Genomic DNA, 18,472 nt, shown 5'->3' on the forward strand with positions numbered 1-18,472 from the left:
GGGGTTTTTCAAACATTTTGAAGATGCATAGAAAAAACTAAGGTTTTTCACCTTTTTTTTGTTATAGTTTTTGGATGAATATCAGTCAAGAATGGTTCTTTTGGGTTGAAATCATCTAAACAAGCCATTATCTCAAGTTTTTCATTGATCTTTCCATATGTTTAGTAAAAAAAATTCAAAAATTGAAAATGGGTGGATTTTACCAGTGTTGAGTTCACCACTTTTCATTTAAAAAGTGCTGAACTCAACAGTAAATAAAAAGGCGTCGAGTTCGATAGTAAATAAAAAGTGGTGAACTCGATAGTAAATAATGGTGAGTTCGATAGTAAAAATTGTGAACTCGACACTAAATAAAAAAGTGTCAGAGTTAAAATTTATGAACTCACAATAATGAGGGACCATTAAGGAGGGACCATTAAGAAAGAAAAAAGTTTACTAAATATTCTATCAAGCTACCAGGCAAAACTTTGGGATTATTTAGAAAGAAACCCTTCCACGAGTGTCCTTTTTATTAATTTAAAAAAAAAAAAAAAATCAGACTTGACAAGTATATCTTTTATTTGTTGATTTTATAGAACAACTAAGAATGAGAATAATCAATTTTGAATAATGATGAAGTGACCTCAAGATTGGACCTCACATCGTACATCCTAGCGTGAAAGTGTATGAGAATCATAGATGTTTTTTCTCGAAATAAGAGTGATAAAGCATCTATGACTCCTATCCACTTTCACATCAAGATGTGCAATATGAGGTCCGATCTTGAGGTCACTCCAACACGACTCATCAATTTTAGTATACTCTTTTCCCGTGGTGTGAACTTTGATCCATTTGTCTTTCCCTGTCACGGGATGAGCATTTTATCCAAAATCCCTTCCAAATTTTTGTTGTCCAAAACTATTTTTATATTGGGCATTTTTATCTCTAAAAAATAATACGTGTACATTTTTTAATGTGAAAGTTTTGTGAACAATATCATAATTATGTTTTGAACTTTGTTATAGTGACTCAAAATAGCATTCACTATGCATAGAATCATCAATTTTCCTCGAGTGTATAATGCTCGTATCTGGAGAAAAATATCTCTGTCTTTCTACATACTCAAGTGCTATTCGACTATTATTTAAAGTCACTTTAGCATTTTTATTTTCTTTGTTTTTTTAACTACAACAAGGATATTCCTATCATTCAACAATAAAAATCATTGTTTTCATCAAAAAAATTGGATTTTTTTGCATTTCAATCGAGTTTTGGAGACTCAATTCCATCGGACAGTGTTTAATAAGAAAGGAGAGCCATTTTCAAGGGGTCTTTCAAACATTTTGAAGATGCATGTAAAAAACTAAGGTTTTTCACCTTTTTATTCTTATAATTTTTGGATGAATATCTATCAAGAATGGTTCTTTTGGGTTGAAATCATCTAAACAAGCCGTTATCTTAAGTTTTTAGTCTATCTTTTCTTATGTTTTAGTCGAAAAAATTCAAAAATTGAAAATGGGTGGATTTTACCAGTGTTGAGTTCACCACTTTAAAAAGTGTTGAACTCGACAGTAAATAAAAGGCATCGAGTTCGATAGTAAATAAAAAGTGGTGGACTCGATAGTACATAGTGGTGAGTTCGATAGTAAAAATTGTGAGCTCACAATAACGAGGGACCATTAAGAAAGAAAAAATTTTACTAAATATTCTATCAAGCGACCGGGCAAAACTTTGGGACTATTTAGAAAGAAACCCTACCACGAGTATCCTTTTTATTAATTTAAAATTTTTTTTTTTTTTTTTTTCTAGACTTGACAAATATATTTTTTATTTGTTGATTTTATAGTACAATTAAGAATAAGAATAATCAATTTTGAATAATGCTGAAGTGACCTCATGATTGGACCTCACATCGTACATCTTCGTGCGAAAGTGTATGAGAGTCATAGATGTTTTTCCTCGAAATAAGAGTGAAAACTAATTTCGAGGAAAATTATCTATGATTCCTATCTACTTTCACATCAAGATGTGCAATATGAGATCCAATCTTGAGGTCACTCCAACACGACTCATCAATTTTAATATACTCTTTCCACGTATTGTGAACTTTGATCCATTTGTCTTTCCATGTCATGGGATGAGCATTTTATCCAAAATCCCTTCCAAAATTTTTTTTTTTCCAAAACTATTTTTATGTTGGGCATTTTTATCTCTAAAAAATAATACGCGTACATTTTTAATTGTGAAAGTTTTGTCAACAATATCATAATTATGTTTTGAACCTTGTTATAGTGACTCAAAATAGCACTTAGTATGTATATAATCATCAATTTCCTTGAGTGTATAACGCTTGGATTTCGAGAAAAATATCTGTGTCTTTCTACATACTCGAGTGCCATTTGACTATTATTTAAAGTCACTTTAGCATTTTTATTTTCTTTGTTTTTTTTGAAAGGACTCGAGTATGTAGAAAGACAAATATTTTCCTCAAAATACGAGCGTTATACACTCAAGGAAAATTGATGATTCTATGCATACTAAGTGCTATTTTCTTTGTTTTTTTTTTTTTTTTTTTATAACCATAACAAGGATATTCCTATTATTTGACAATAAACATCATTGCCAAGAGTGGTTTTGTAACAAAATTGAAAAAAGTAAAGATTTGAGAAACTTTTCTGATATGATAAAAGGACTTTTTGAGTTAGATAAAGGAATTCGCTGTCAAAAAAAAAAAAAAAAAGAATAATGATGAATGCACATGATTTTGGTATGTGGTCGGATATGTGGTTGGGGCACAGAATCACACATCTTTTTCCCATGTATGCCAATGAAAAAGATTGTGCCCTTGCCACATTAGCCGCATACCCAACCGCTTGTATTCTTTTTTTTTTTTTTTGATAACGAAGGGTATCCGGGCCAGCTTGCGCGCACCAGACTAGTCCCTATGCCCCGCATTCAGGCTATACCCCACTACGTGGAGCGGTGCGTGACCACCAAGGTTTTTTATGGGTAGTGGGATTTGAACTTGAGACCATAGAAAGAGCAGATTCCTTGGCCCCAAGTTACTACCATTCAGCCACCCCCTTGGTGGTTCAACCGCTTGTATTCATCACGATTCAAAAAAAAAAAAAAAAAAAAGACTTTTCTAATGTGCAAGTTTGACATAATGAACCAACTAGGAAGCTCTAGTTCAACTGCGTCCAACCTAATCTCATAAATCAAGATGATGGTAGACCTAGAAAAAATCATTTTTCATTAAATATAATCTAAACAACTTTTCTATAAAATTTCATTTTTCAAACTAATTACTTATTTTTTTTTAAATTTATTTTTATAAATAATAAATAAATATTTCTATAAATGTAAGTGTAAATAAGGGGGTGGCTGAATGGTAGTAACTTGGGGCCAAGGAATCTGCTCTTTCTATGGTCTCAAGTTCAAATCCCACTACCCATAAAAAACCTTGGTGGCCACGCACCGCTCCACGTAGTGGGGTATAGCTTGAGTGTGGGGCGTAGGGACTAGTCTGGTGCGCGCAAGCTAGCCCGGATACCCTTCGTTATCAAAAAAAAAAAAAGAATACAAGCGGTTGGGTATGCGGCTAATGTGGCAAGGGCACAAAATCATAGATTTTTTTCATTGGGATACATGGGAAAAAAGATGTGTGATTCTGTGCCCGGATACCCTTATTAGCTGAGAGAGTTAGGTGTAAATCTAGATAGATCTCCACCTTTGATCCTTAGCCATTTTAGGAAAACATATTGTGATGCGTTTGCATATAGTGTGTGCATGTAATGGACTTTAAAAAGAGAAGATTACCTTCAAGGAGAGATTACTCTTTAGCGCTTAAGCCATCAGAAAAAAAAATCAAAAGATAATTATTCTAGGAATTTAAAATTATGAGGAAGTAAAAAATATCTATACTAGAAATTTAAAACATGCAAAGAAAGTAAATAAATAAGAAACAATTACTCTAATGTTCTCATGGAACTTATTGATGGCTGATAGAGTGAGCTTAATTACCTCTAGGATTCTCTACCCTTAAGCCTCAAGTTAAAGATGAAAATCTACATTGTTTAAAATAAGGAAAACTTAAAAGTAAACTTATTCAATTACCTTGGATTGGTTCTTCTCTCCATGACTGCAAAAGTTTGCTCCTCAATCCTCAAAAGAATAGAAGTTGTCTCTATATGAATTGAGGACTTAAATGGGATTGGATTTTAAAAATAAAAAATAAAAAATACCAGACTTATTCAACTACCTTTGCTAAATCTCCCTTAACAAGTATATCTTTTATTTGTTGATTTTATACAACAATTAGGAATAACCAATTGTATTTTGGTCGCACATTTTTGTCTCTAAAAAATAATTGGTATACAATTTATATGTTGAAAGTTTTGTCTACAATATCATAATTATATTTTGAACCTTGTTACAGTGGCTCGAAAGAGCACTGAATATGCATAGAATCATCAACTATCCTCGACTGTATTACACTTTTATCTCGAGAGAAAAACGTCTATGGTTTTCTACATACTCGAGTGCTATTCAACAGTTATTTCAAGTCACTTCAGCATTTTTCTTCTATTGTTTGTATTTTAAATACAAGGGATATTCCTATCATTTAAGAAAAACTATCAGTGCTGAGAGTGTTATGTAACAAAAGTTTTAAGTAAGATTTGAGAAAGTTTTGTGAGTTTTGGGGCCTGCATAGTAAGACTCAAATATTTTCCTGAAGTTTACTTCATAAAAGGACTTCTTGAGTTAGATAAAGGAACCCACAATCTTTGTTCCGAATCCGAAAAAATATTTATGCTAATGTGCAAGTTTCACATAATGAACCAACTAGGAGGCTCAAGTTCCACTGCCTCCAACCTAATCTCATAAATCAGGGTTGTTGGCAGACCTAGACAAAGTTCATTTTTCATTAAACATATTCTAAACATTTTTTTTAAATAAAATTTCATTTTCAAACTAATTCATTTTTTTTTTCAAATATATTTTCATAAATAATAAACAATTATTTTTATAAAAAGGTAAGGATATTATGATAAACCAAATTTGTCATGTCAAATTTGCTAAGAGCATTGGAGTAAGCTGGTTTTTGGTGAAATTTTCCCTTGATCCCTCTCAATATTGTCCCATTTGTAAAAAAAATTGCAATAGCAAAGATAACACAATCGCACAAAACACAAGAATTTATGTGGCTCGGCAGTGTGCATACATCCACGGAACAGAGCAAGAACAACCACTATTTTCTCTCATAAGTTTTACAGCCCTAGATATGTCTTTTTATATAACCGAGAGTTACCAAAACAAGTAAAACTCCCAAAAATAGAAACCCTCAAAAACTAGAAAACCCCTTAAGAAAATATTACACGATTGCCCTTTTCATACTCCTTAAAAAATTCTGAGTACAAGAATACAAGACATTTACACAACACCAAAAGTGTGTTTGAATGTTTTTATTGCATTGCATCTATGCAATTCATAAATCATAAGTACATGTATAATTCATGAATAATATACTAGTATTGGGGACAAGGTGTAGATCATGATGAGATGAGGAACAAAGAGGATATAATCTCTATGATTCATATTCGTTCAAAACAAAGCTCAATTACAACAAATTATAATAGAACCTGTACTACAAATACAAGTATTATCACCCAAGTCTTGTACATAACAACATTACCAAGCATCCAGAATACTTAACATCTCAAGTGTGCCTTGAAGGGATCTTTAGAGCCTCTCCTGCACCTATTACGTTTATGAAATACAACCCATTCATAGCTATCCATATCTACATACCAACAAAAGAAACTAAACGTTCCGAGACTGAAATTGCAACTGTCTAAGCTTTTAGGAAGAAAACAAGAATGTAATCACCTTAACATATATAGAGGTACTAATGCACCATTTTTATGATGACTTGAAACTCACCAAAGAGGAAGTAGTTTTGGCCGAAGAAGCAGTTGAGACCCTACTCTGTGCTTGGGAACTTTCTTCCCCAGAAGCCTCCTCAGGAACTTCATTCACCACCAGGTTGTCCATGATTGCTTGGAAAAATTCCGGGATGGGAGGAATACCCACCTCTAAGATTCCCTCCAGAATCTGAACTATGTGTCCCATTGTTGGCCTATCCTTCTCATCTTTTTGAATGCACCAACATGCCACTCTGCAAGCTCTAGTAAGTTCTTCAATGTCGGCAATGCCCTCCAACCTAGAATCCAGCAAGTTAAGAACTTCTTCTCCATTGTGTGCTCTACTCACAACCTGGGTAGGGAAGTAATCGACCATCCCATCCCCAGATATGTCCAGGTTTCTCCGACCTGATATAAGTTCGAAAAGGGTCATTCCATAGCTGTAAACATCAGCTTTTGGTGTGACAGCTACACCCATAATCCACTCTGGTGCAAGATAGCCTCTTGTTCCTTTCATGCTTGTCAAGACACGGCTGAACTCCCGGCCAAAGAGCTTAGCTACCCCAAAGTCAGCAACCTTAGGAGTAAACCCAGCATCCAATAGTATGTTTTCCGGTTTGATATCACAGTGTATGATGCAATCCCTGCACTTCTCATGGAGATAAACCAATCCTCTAGCCGTCCCGAGTGCAATCTGGTATCTTGTTTTCCAGTCTAAGATGTTTGAATCCTTTTGAAACAACCAAGAATTTAGTGAACCATTTGGCATATAATCATAAACTAGCAACCTTTTACTACCTTCAGCACAAAACCCCCGAAGACGAACCAGATTGGCATGCTGGATAATACCAAGGGTGCTCACTTCCATTCGGAATTGCTTCTCTCCTTTTCCAAGGCATTCAAGTTTCTTCACAGCTATGTCGATTGAGTTGGGCAGTTTTCCCTTAAAAACAGAACCAAAACCTCCTTTCCCCAACTTCTCCGAGAAGTTCTTCGTTGCACTTCGAAGATGTTTGAATGGAAATGACACCAATCCATCCTCAACAGCCTCCAATGTACCATTGACTTCTTTCCTTCTACAATGCCAAAAGATTACCAAGATAATGCCTAAGAAAGGTACAACCCCACCTACAATGACCCAAATTGTTCTTCCTTTCTTTTTAGCATCATGAGCTTTCACCTCTGAATCTGCAATTCGCACATGAAGAATTCTTCCATTACTATTATCAGATGAGAATTCTTGCAAATTCAACAGGTCTCCCCGCCAAATTAAACATTCCTTGTCATAAGAATATGCTGTACAAGAACAGTTGCTCAAACAAGCTAACTCACATTCTTTCATGTTACCACCGACTTCTAAAGACTCTGAATTTGCTGGCAATCTCATGTTGGGCATCACAAAAAATGTGTCTTTTCCTCCAGACCCGCATCGTAAAGGGATTTTCCTCACACAAACTCCCCACCAAACACCCAGATTGTTCCAATCTTTCGAAGAACGTGGTTCAAAACCTTCCAAACATGAACAATAGGGCAAGGCTTTCTCATTACAGCTACCAAAGGATCCACAAGAACCATAGACCTCACAAGGCTGTCTTGGTAGACTAAGAGTTAAAGTCCATTGTCGAGTTTCCTCTGACCACAAGAAATTCTGCATCTGACCCGAGTAATCCAACTCAAATCTAGATAACATAGTGGTGTTATAAAGAGACATTGTAAAATAGTTTTCCTTCTCGTTTGTAACATAGCTGTAATTGTAGATGCCGTCTGTACTCATTTCAGGAATTGAGTTGAAAATTTTTCCATTCCAAGTCCCAGTAGAGTAGTATCTTTGAGACCCATTCCACTGTAGAAAAAATTGATTACTTCCATTCGGGTCTATCCCGATAGAGAAGATTCCTCTCCCGGGATCTTCTGAATTTTTCCATGAAGTGATGACTTGTGTTCTGTTAGTGAGTTTATTCAAACCAAGCCTTGCACCAGGCATCCATGTATGGGTTTGGTGATCAAAGCTCTGCCATATTACATTGGAGGAGTTCAACCCATCTCTCAAAACAAGATTCCCACTGTCAAGAAGCACTGCTATGGTAGAATTAAGGGGGCTTGAAATTAAATTTGTTGACCAAAATTGGATTTTGGACTTGTTAAAAAGGACTAGATTACCATCTTCTAAGAGTTTTAATTCTGAATAAGATGAGTCAGGGAGGGGTGTATCTCTGTTTGACACCCAAACTATAATTTGAGGTGAAATTTTTTTGTACCAGATGCCTATGTAGTAGTTCTTAGAATTGTTACCTGGTGTGAAGAAACCAAGTTCAAAGATGCCACCTTTGGAGACTATGGTCTGGTTTCCTGAGAGAGACTGACCAGCAGAGATGATGTCAGCTGCAATAGAGAAATGGGTTTTGAAAGATAAGAAGAGAATCAGTAGATGAATGAAAAACCATGGATTGCTTCTGATACCCATCTCTGCAAAACTTTGCACCACAATGCATTCAAGAAGAAATGAAACAGACAACTTACGAAGATGAGAAAAAAAAAAGAAGAAAAAAAGAAGGGGAAAGCCCTGTACTGTACTGCTGGGAGTTGGGTAGCTAATTAGGTCCTGGTCTCTGGCAGCATACCCATCTATATGTTTGTAATTTAGTAATACCCCCCCTGAGAAATTGATTATTTGACATAACTTGCTGGGAGGTCAATAATCCTACTAATCTTTGTATTAAGGTAAAGAGAAGATTATATAATTTACAAGTATACCCTCATACATACACACGCCAAAAATGATACATACACACACCCATAGAAATTAGACACTGAACAACACTCCCCTCAACCAGGAGCATAAACATCAAACATGCCCAATTTGATTGTGGCAGTCCAACAACTTTGGTGAATATATATGCAAGTTGATGAGAGGAAGAGACATGTTGCAACCTAAGCGAACCATCTTGGACATTTTCTTGAACAAATTGTATATCAACCTATATATGATTGGTTTGTTCATGCGGAACAAAATTAGAGGCAATCTTCTTCGCTGCTTCATTGTCACAATATATCGGCATAGATCTCCTGATAAGCAATCCTAACTCATCTAGAAGAGATCGAACCCAAAGAAGCTCACAAGTACCATGAGCAATTGTCCTGTACTCAGCTTCAACACTCGAGCGAGATATTACTGGTTGCTTTTTTACTTTTTCATGCAACCAAATTGCCTCCTAGAAAGGCATAATATCTTGAGGTCGAGCAACGATTAGAAGTAGATTCTGCCCAATATGCATCAATACAAGTGGTGAGATCTAGATGTCTATGCGAATGATATACAAGTCCATGGCTCAGACAAGTCTTGATAAAAAGGAGAATATGATGAACTGCTGCAAGATGGGTAGGACGAGGAGCATGAATGAATTAACTAACCATACTCACAACAAAGACAATATCTGATTGTGTGAGGGTGAGATAAATAAGTCGTCCTATAAGTTGTTAATATGATGTGGATTAGGAAGAACATCATCCTCAATCTCATTTAGAAATGGCTTTGAGTTCATAAGGTGAAGTAATTGATTTACAACCAATTATGCTCGTATCGCATAAGAGATTCAAGGCATATTTCTTTTGTGACAAAAAAGGAATTTCCTGGAACGAGTAACCTCAAACCCAAAGAAATATTTTAAGTCGAGAAAATCCTTCAGTTCAATTATACAACCTAGTTCCTTCTTCACATACATGATAAGGGATGGGTCATCTCCGATGAGAATAATATCATCAACATAGACAAAGAGAATAGTACGACCTATGAAGTCATAATGAATGAAGATAATATGACCAGATTGACATTTTTGAAAACCTATGCTAATCACCAATCTGCTGAAGCGATGAAACCAAATTCTAGGTGATTGCTTCAAATTATAAATAGACTTCTTTTAGTCTGCAGAGCTTTTTTGTAGGCTCTCCTTGAAGTAGAAATTTAGGTGGTGAATCATAAACATTTCCTCTATGAGATGCCAATGAAGAGAGGCATTTTTCACATCTAACTGATAAAGATGACAATCCCGATTAGCTGCAATGGAAATATGGACACGAACCAAAGTCAATTTTACCATAGGAGCAAATGTGGCATCATAGTCGAGGGTATAAGTCAGTGTAAAACCATGACCAACAAGAAAAATTTTATATCGTTCAATAGTACTATAAGAGTTATGCTTAACAGCAAAGACCTAATGACAACCTGACTTATTCTTCCCAAGGGGAAGAAAGCCCGTATCTTATGTTTGATTACTTTGCAAGGAAAGCATAGCAATTTTCCATGCAACATCAACAAGAACAACATAAACTGTACGTGGGATAGTCACAGAGTCAACAACAGAATGAATTGCCTGATAAGAGGAAGCAATAGTTTGGTAAGCAACATACCTAGCAAGTAGGTAAGGAGTAACATACTTACGAAGAGTAATAGGTTACTCAAAAGCAGAAGTATCAATAGGACTAATGTGATTAGTAGGTATAAGAGAAGTGGGGGATTTGTAATATGGCGAGAAAGACATACTAGAGGTGCCTGCATGGAGAGAGGTGGCTATGGTGCATGAGAAGAGGAACTATGCCACTTGAGATGCACATAAGTGATATACTCTTTTGGTTAAGGAAGATCAACTAGGACATGCCAAGACAAGCATACATGACAGATATAAGGATCTCTAAAAAAGTAAGGAACATACTAAAAAAATGTAACATCCATGGAAGTAAAGAACTGAGAAGATGTAAGATCATAACAACGATATCCTTTAAACATATACTAGAATAATTAACAACAATACAATGAATCGCTATATCATCTAAGTTGTGAACGAAGATCCTGAACAAAGTAGGTACAACCAAGAAGGCATGAAATTGATTAGGAAACATGCAGTAAGTGTAGCTATGGACCAGTAGGTCTTAGCCATTTGCATACCACGTAACAAAGAGCGGGCAACCCCAACCAAATTGCAATTTTTACGTTGAGGGGTATAAGGACAAATAAATTGATGGATAAGACCATGCTCAAGAAAGTGGACAAAGGGGGTAGAGTAATTTTCACCACCATTATCGAATCAAATATTTTTCATCGGAGTACAAAATTAGGTGGATAGTACCATAGCATGGAATTCATGAAATTTAGAAAACACTTCATCCGTAGATTTCATAAGGTATACCCAAGTGGTATGAGAGTAGTCATTAATAAAGGTAACATTGTAGCGAAATCCATCAAGAGATGTGGTTGGGAAAAAACCCCAAACATTGTAGTGAACCAAGCTTGGCATGCCACAAATACAAAGTATCCACACTAGCATCTATTAAAAAAAGGAAAAGACATAGAAGGGTCGCCATCAGTAGCGACATTAGAAATGGAAGATGAAGGGTAAATGACCAAATAGTAGAGACCTCCTCTCTCGAAACCATTACCAGTAGTCTTCCTTGTAGATAGGTCTTGAAAAATACAAGAGGTAGGGTAAAAAATAGTATAACAATTTAAGGGTTTAACAAGACTACAACAGAAAGAAGATTAGTAGAAAAATGAGGAATATCCAAACATGTAGGACATGAGACAGAGAGAGAAGAAGAGATAGGGACTGTTCTTATCCCAGTGACAAGTATAAAAAATTGGAAGACAAACCTATTTTGGAGAGGAAAATGGAGAATATAAGGAATAACTCTGTGACTCACCCGTAATGTGGTCAGCGACTCCTGAGTCTATGACCCATTGAGTGGGAGAAGGTGTAGCATTGATTGCATAAGATGAGGAATCATGGATACATGAAGTTGCAGATGAGCATGGGTGAACTATAGAAGGGGATGTAGCAGTAGTAGTGGGGTTGAATGGTAGCCGCATCTAAACGTAAAGTAACGTAATGGTGCGCATAATCTCAAACATTCGTGCTTTAATCAAGCTCAAAGCATTAATAGTACACTCGGGTTGGGAAGAATCAACAAATGTTGAATCACTTGTAGCAACAACAACAAAACGAGAATGGCAATTCTCAAGATAACCATGGTGATGATTACACTGAGCACAATTATGGCCTACAATACCACGGTGGGAACATATCACATTAGAGCAACCACGAGGAGGACCTCGATCATTCCCTTGATTGCATGCAATAAAGGGAGTAATGGGAGAATGATAGGCACTATAAAAAAATAATATGATCTTGAGAAACAACAAAGGAAGTCCCTAAAGACATAATTGCACAACGACCCTCCTTACTAAAAATTGTGGCATAGAGGTGTGTAGTGGAAGAAGATGAGATGTTGGTAGAATTTGAGTGTGCAACTGCTCATACTTAGTGTGAAGACCTTCCAAAAAGTCATAGATTTGGTGATGCCAATTCTCAGCTAAGGTATATGTCTGTGAAGGTGAGGTCCACCACTTGATGACCAATCTCATAAAACTATATTTGGCAATAATTTGGGATCTATAGATTTGAGAAGCCTGCTCAGAATGATGCAATTCTCAGAATCTCACTAAGCAATAATACTAACATCAATAGTAAGTCCAGGAGTATCCCTTGTAAGATAATCTATTTTCAAATGACCTCCAATGTGATGAGTAATAGCCCAATTCAATGTGAGAAAATTATCACTATTGAACTTTAAATTGGTAATAGAATTTGCAATAAGATCGAAGAAAGTGAGAGGAACAAGGGATTCAGAATCCATTATAAAGGAAATTTGGTAAAAGGGTACTAGATGTTGAAGCCTCCAGAGAGTAGAACTAAAAACGAGGGCAAAAGAGAACTGCACTAGCTGAAGAAAGCAGCTTAGAGGATAGTGTTGCTTGATGAGAGAAAATGCAGCTTAGAACTAGAAAAAATTTGGCTTCCTTGGAACTAAAATCTAAAAAGGAGGGCAAGAACCCTATGAAAGAAAGACGAAACAAAGACCAGAGGCTTTAGATGTGATCCACAACCGAAAATGACAACTTCTTTAAGGAATTTTGAGATCAACGGTTGGGATGAAGAAAAGTCAAGGAAAAACACATATTGAGGAAGACGATTCACGAAACATGCGACTAATCAAAATGAACATCAAATGACTTCAAAAACTAGATCTAGGAATCTACTTGATTAAGAAGATGAAGAACTATAAGAATTCATCGTCAATGGAGGTTGTGGAAGATCTAGGACTGATAACAGCATGACGTCATCTTGATGTCAACATTGAAAAAAAAAAGGAAAAACACCATCTTAGATACCAATTTTATTATTTGGTATAACTGGCTTAGAGGTCAATAACACTACTAGTCTTTGTATTAAGGTGAGGAGAATATTATAAAATTTTCTAGTACACCCTCGTACATGCACACACCAAAAATGATATATACACGCACTTATAAAACCTAGACACTTTACACAAGATTTACATCCTGCAAAATGCAAGATTAGATTTATCCCCTTTCTAAAAGTCAACGTTGCTTTTTATTGATTAACCGACTGAGAAATTTTGATTGTTTTCAAATTGTGGTTTAGTAACTTAAATCATCAGCAAAAAAGCAATATTGACTTTAGTAAGGGAATTTTAAGGGGGTCTAACATCACCAATTTTCAGGGTTGTATTAGTAAATTACCTTTCATTTATTTTTGCGAAACTATTGGTGCATCAAATGTGGCATGCATTGAAAAGCTGGAGTGGGAGAGGGGTCTAACAACCGAGACTCACACCCTAAGGAAAAAATACCAAAGTTGGGTGACGGGTTATGTTTGGCACAAAGTCAATATAGAGACCTAGACTTGGGGGATATTTTGCTCAACGTCAATTGAACGAATTTCCATCATTTTGTTTTGGCATGGAGTGAGACTTTTTCCTTGAATGTGAAAAAGCTTTGAGTGCAACCAGTTAAAAATGGGAAAATTATTTAAAGGACCCTCATGGAGGGACTTCTTTCTAAATAATCCCTAAATTTTCCGGTGTAGCTTCACAAGATATTTAGTAAACTTTTCATCTCTAAATGGTCCCTCATTATTGGTGAACTAATCACTTTTTTATTTAGTGTTGAGTTCACCAATTTTTATTTTTTCTCGAACTCAACTCCAGTTTTTTATTTACTATTGAGTTCACAATTTTTACGGTTGAACTCACCACTAGTTACTGTCGAGTTGACTCACTTTTATTTGCTGTCGAACTCAACGTTTTTATTTTTGTCAAGTTCATAATTTTTACTATCGAACTCACCACTATTTACTTTCAACACTACAAAATTTTAGGTTTTTAGCGGGGGTCAAAAACCGCCGCAAATACCAAAAAACCGCCGCTATCAGTAATAGTGACGGCCACGTGTAACGCCACTATAGGTGGTGTCGCTAAAGGCCATATGAGCCCTATAGTGGCGGTCAAAAACCGCTGCTAATAGATTGTATAACCGTCGCTATAGTTATGAGTGGATCTTATAGTGACGGTCAAAAACCGCCGCTAATATATTGTATTACCGTCGCTATAGATATAAGTGAGTCCTATAATGACGCTCAGAAACCGCCGCTAATAGTGTATTACTGTCGCTATAGATATGAGTAAGATCTATGGTGATGGTTAAAAACCGCCGCAAATTAGTTTTTTACCATAGCTATAAATACAATTTTGAATGCTTTATAGTGGTGGTAATGGCCACCGCTAATAAGATTTATTTTTTTTTAATTTCTTTTATTTTAAAATTATTTGTAATTAAATACCTATTTTTATACAACCTGTCAATTAAACTCAATTACTTAGTAAATCAAATTAGTTAAGAGACAAGTACAACAAAATGATAAGTCGATTGAATTAAGAGCCAATGCTTATAAATCCATGTTTATCACTCAAAAACAAAAGCTATCTATCATGGTTGTTGTTGTGGACACTGATCATTGTCGGGTTGATTGTGCTGCTCATCAACCTACAATTCATATACATTAATCAAATTAGTCATATAACTAAATATTTATTTATTAATAGAATATTTTAAAACACAACATATTCTATTATCGGTGAGAATTTACCTTTCTCATTAGAGTAATGATCAATTCGTTGAGTCTCTCCACCTCAGCATCTCTCACAATTTGTTGTTGCTCTAGAGACTCTAATTTCTTCTTCAACCTATTACCTCAGCAGAATTGCTAGAGGAATTTTCAGAATATGATGCAAATAATTTGCTAGGAGTCGGTCCCAGGCCGACACCACGAACACGACCATGTCTATCAGGACCCAAGACTTGAGATAATACATCATTTCGACCTGTAATATCTTGAAAGTCTTCTGGTAATAAACTCAAAAGTTCTTTTATCTTGTCCTGCAAAATATTTTAAAAATTCTTAATATCTTCAAATTCAGATATTAACATAATTGATTAATGTTTGATGAAAATTATCTAAAATTAAACTTACAATCTTCTCTGCCATGGCCAAATCATTGGGCTTGTGTGTCATGAGAAATAAGATTGCTCGACTTGGCTCAGTATTCGTTGAACTCTTTAATTTCTATGTGCATCACATTAAGACAATGACAACAAGATTAGTTTATAATATAAATAATTGGGCACGGAATTGATAGACAACATAATAAAAATATATATATACCTCATCATATCTAATACAAGCTATACTCTTCGTCCCAATCGTATGGGTCATTGTCTGTTGAGCACGATTTGCCTTATTTTTATAACTTCGAGACTGTACATTAAATAATTTGTGAGAAGTTAAATATATGAGATATAGAGTACCTTATAATTTGTTTGCAACTTTTTAAAATTCAATATGTATAAATTTCAAATATAAAATGTACCTGCCTCTCCTCCGAATTCTAAAAGGCTACGAGAGAATACCATTGAGCCTCCAAAATATAGGATGGACGATTGGCACATCGAATTGCATCATCTTTGTATTTATCATAGAATTTAATTTTCAACTTACATTTATGATCCCTCCACTTCTTGCCGATAGATTGTAACACAACTTGTTTAAGTGTGGGCGGGATGTCAAATTTGGCCTGTATCAAAAATCAATTGAAAATTGAAAATTATGGAATCAAAATTGTTCAATGCTAAACTCATAAATTATCTAATATTATATTATAATTAATTTATACCAATGTTGTCTACCATGCATTTTCCTTCATTGATTCTGGCATTGCATGCCAATCAAGGATGTCAAGGGAAAACATATGGCCATCGCGGGCCAATATACCCAAGTATCTTTGGAGCTTAGCCACATGCTTCCCCACAGGTTGTCCATGGCTATCTCGCATTATTTCAAACCTTTCTCCTGACTTTAGATTCTGTAATGAGAGGCATCGAGTGCGGCCTCTTTTTCTTTTCGACTTTGTCCTCTCACCAAATGAACTTTGTCCAGGTTCCATCTACAAATGTAAAGTGCAACAGAAAAATGAATTATTTATTCAGATAATTATGTTTTATGTACTAATTGTGGAAAAGCATATACAAATTCTATTGAATGAAATAGAAAGAATAACATGAAGGATGTGTACTGCCAGAAAAAAGATCAGCCAAACAAATTTTATCCAAATGAGCCTTAAAACAAATTTCCATTAAGAAGGTATGTAAAAGATACAAACATACCAAGAATATAGCAATAAATTCTAAACAAATGAATGCAGGTGAGAAGGAATGTATATTCTAATGGTTGTTTAATTACAGACCATTGAGAAATTTATGGAGGTGTGTTTAAAGAGTGCTAAGTGACCAACTCGCCTAAAGCAAGTTAAAAAGGATAAATTTTTTAAGATGGCAGCAAGACCATCTGACTTAATATTTATTTATTTTTCATTTTAAAAAAATCCCACAAAATCCCATTTTTAACTACTAAACAAGTCCTACAAATTGAGTGTTTGAACCCCAAAATAAATCCCCAAAGAGCCAGTTGTTTGACAACTCGAGAATGTCCCACCAGATGTGGATTTTTGCTGTGGAAGCAGTCTACAATGATGATAAAGTTAGTCCCAACTTGGTGTAAAATCAGTCCATAAGTTTGAACAGTGTACCACAACTTAAATGTGGTTAGAAATGTTGCATCACTGAGACAACAAAAAAAGGAACAAAAGGTCTCCTTTACTTGAATACAAGAATAGAAAGAGAACTTCCATATGGGATTAAGTTTTATCTATCTAATCATGCAGCAGTTAATGAATCATATTTAGTTAAATCATGTTTGAACACAGAAATGTTAAATTATGGTTGAAAACCATAACTATGGAGACCGAGATTTGCATCCAATAAATCAGATCAAACTTGAATTTATTTCAAAATCACATTACTAGCACTTCATGCAATGTGCAGTTTGGGTTTGAACCAAATGAGTTTGACTTAAAAACACCGAGTTCACGTTTTTCAACTCTATATACTACTCTCCATGTGGCATATTTTTGTTCCTTTCCAGCATAACATCCTCTTAGTTCACCACAATAAATTTCTATTGAAGATGACAACTTAGCAAATTGGTGACGTCTTAGGGTCAACTCTCTTAGAGCCCAACTTCACCATTACCTTTCAATATATATATATATATTTGTTCCTTCCTGCTCCCATGTTCCAGATACCAGAAGAATTATCATCTTCATGAATATGAGTTGTATTTCAGGGTTTGTTTCTCAGGATTTTGTTAGACAAACTATACAAGGCTCGAATAAACGTTAAATTTGTAAGGTTTATGAGTGAAATGGGTAGAAGGGTATGTTTAAATGTGTGATGTAGTAGCTCACTTTGACACAATCAGCATTTTATGCCTATAATGGTTTCATGAATGCTTCTCCTTAGTACAACTGAGGACAAACAAGAAGAAATTCCAATAGAAATCAAATAATTAGAACTAAAAGTATCATTAGCATTTGTACATTTTGCATACAGTTAGTATGGTAAATGCTAGAATAATATTAATAGATGGTAGAATTTTCAGTTAATAGACTTTCAATGATTGAGAGATATACCCTTCAAGACCAGGATTAGAGGGGAAGTATACATTCTTCAAGCCATATCTTTTTGCAGCCAAAGCAGTTGTCTCACCAATGCAGGCTACAACATTGTCCCACCGTTCTGATTCAGAAACAAGATTGACCCAAACCCTGTTGCAATAGGGTAGATTGAAAAAAAAACAAAAGAAATACCTTGTTAGAAAGGGAAGAAACCATATGATAGTATTTAGGAAAAAGAGAAGGTGAGATCTATGAAACAAGATTGACCCAAGCCCAACTTCAATTGCTTCCCCATTTCCCACCTATACCACAGCAACCATATGTCATAACAGCAGTCACCTGCTGCCATTTCATGCCCACAACAACTTCATTTGCGTATACAACTTAGGAATTATTCTAAAGAACTTGCAAGGCATGAAAATTTGTTTGCTAAGCATACCTTAGAAAGTAGAGCTACTACAATTGCGAAAATGCAAGGGATCTCTTCAGCAAGTTGGAAGATAACACGCACAACAATGAAAATCTAAAGATCCTTCAACTGCAATAGATACAATAAACCAAACATCAATCAATCAAGCTAAAAGGCTTTAAATGATGAAAAAAATTTAATATGCTGATATTTTCAAATTAGAATGACCACATAAACA

At 35.2% G+C, this 18,472-nt stretch overlaps 1 pseudogene; it reads right to left on the reverse strand.

Moving 5' to 3' along the window:
• Positions 1-5,481: 5,481 nt before the first annotated feature.
• LOC147381222 (G-type lectin S-receptor-like serine/threonine-protein kinase At2g19130 pseudogene) lies at positions 5,482-8,429 on the reverse strand (annotated as a pseudogene).
• Positions 8,430-18,472: the final 10,043 nt, after the last annotated feature.

This window comes from Akebia trifoliata, unplaced genomic scaffold (genome assembly GCF_017979445.1).
Source record: "Akebia trifoliata isolate Shusen 1 unplaced genomic scaffold, ASM1797944v1 Contig00608_ERROPOS3031104, whole genome shotgun sequence".
In the NCBI taxonomy this organism is placed as follows: domain Eukaryota; kingdom Viridiplantae; phylum Streptophyta; class Magnoliopsida; order Ranunculales; family Lardizabalaceae; genus Akebia; species Akebia trifoliata.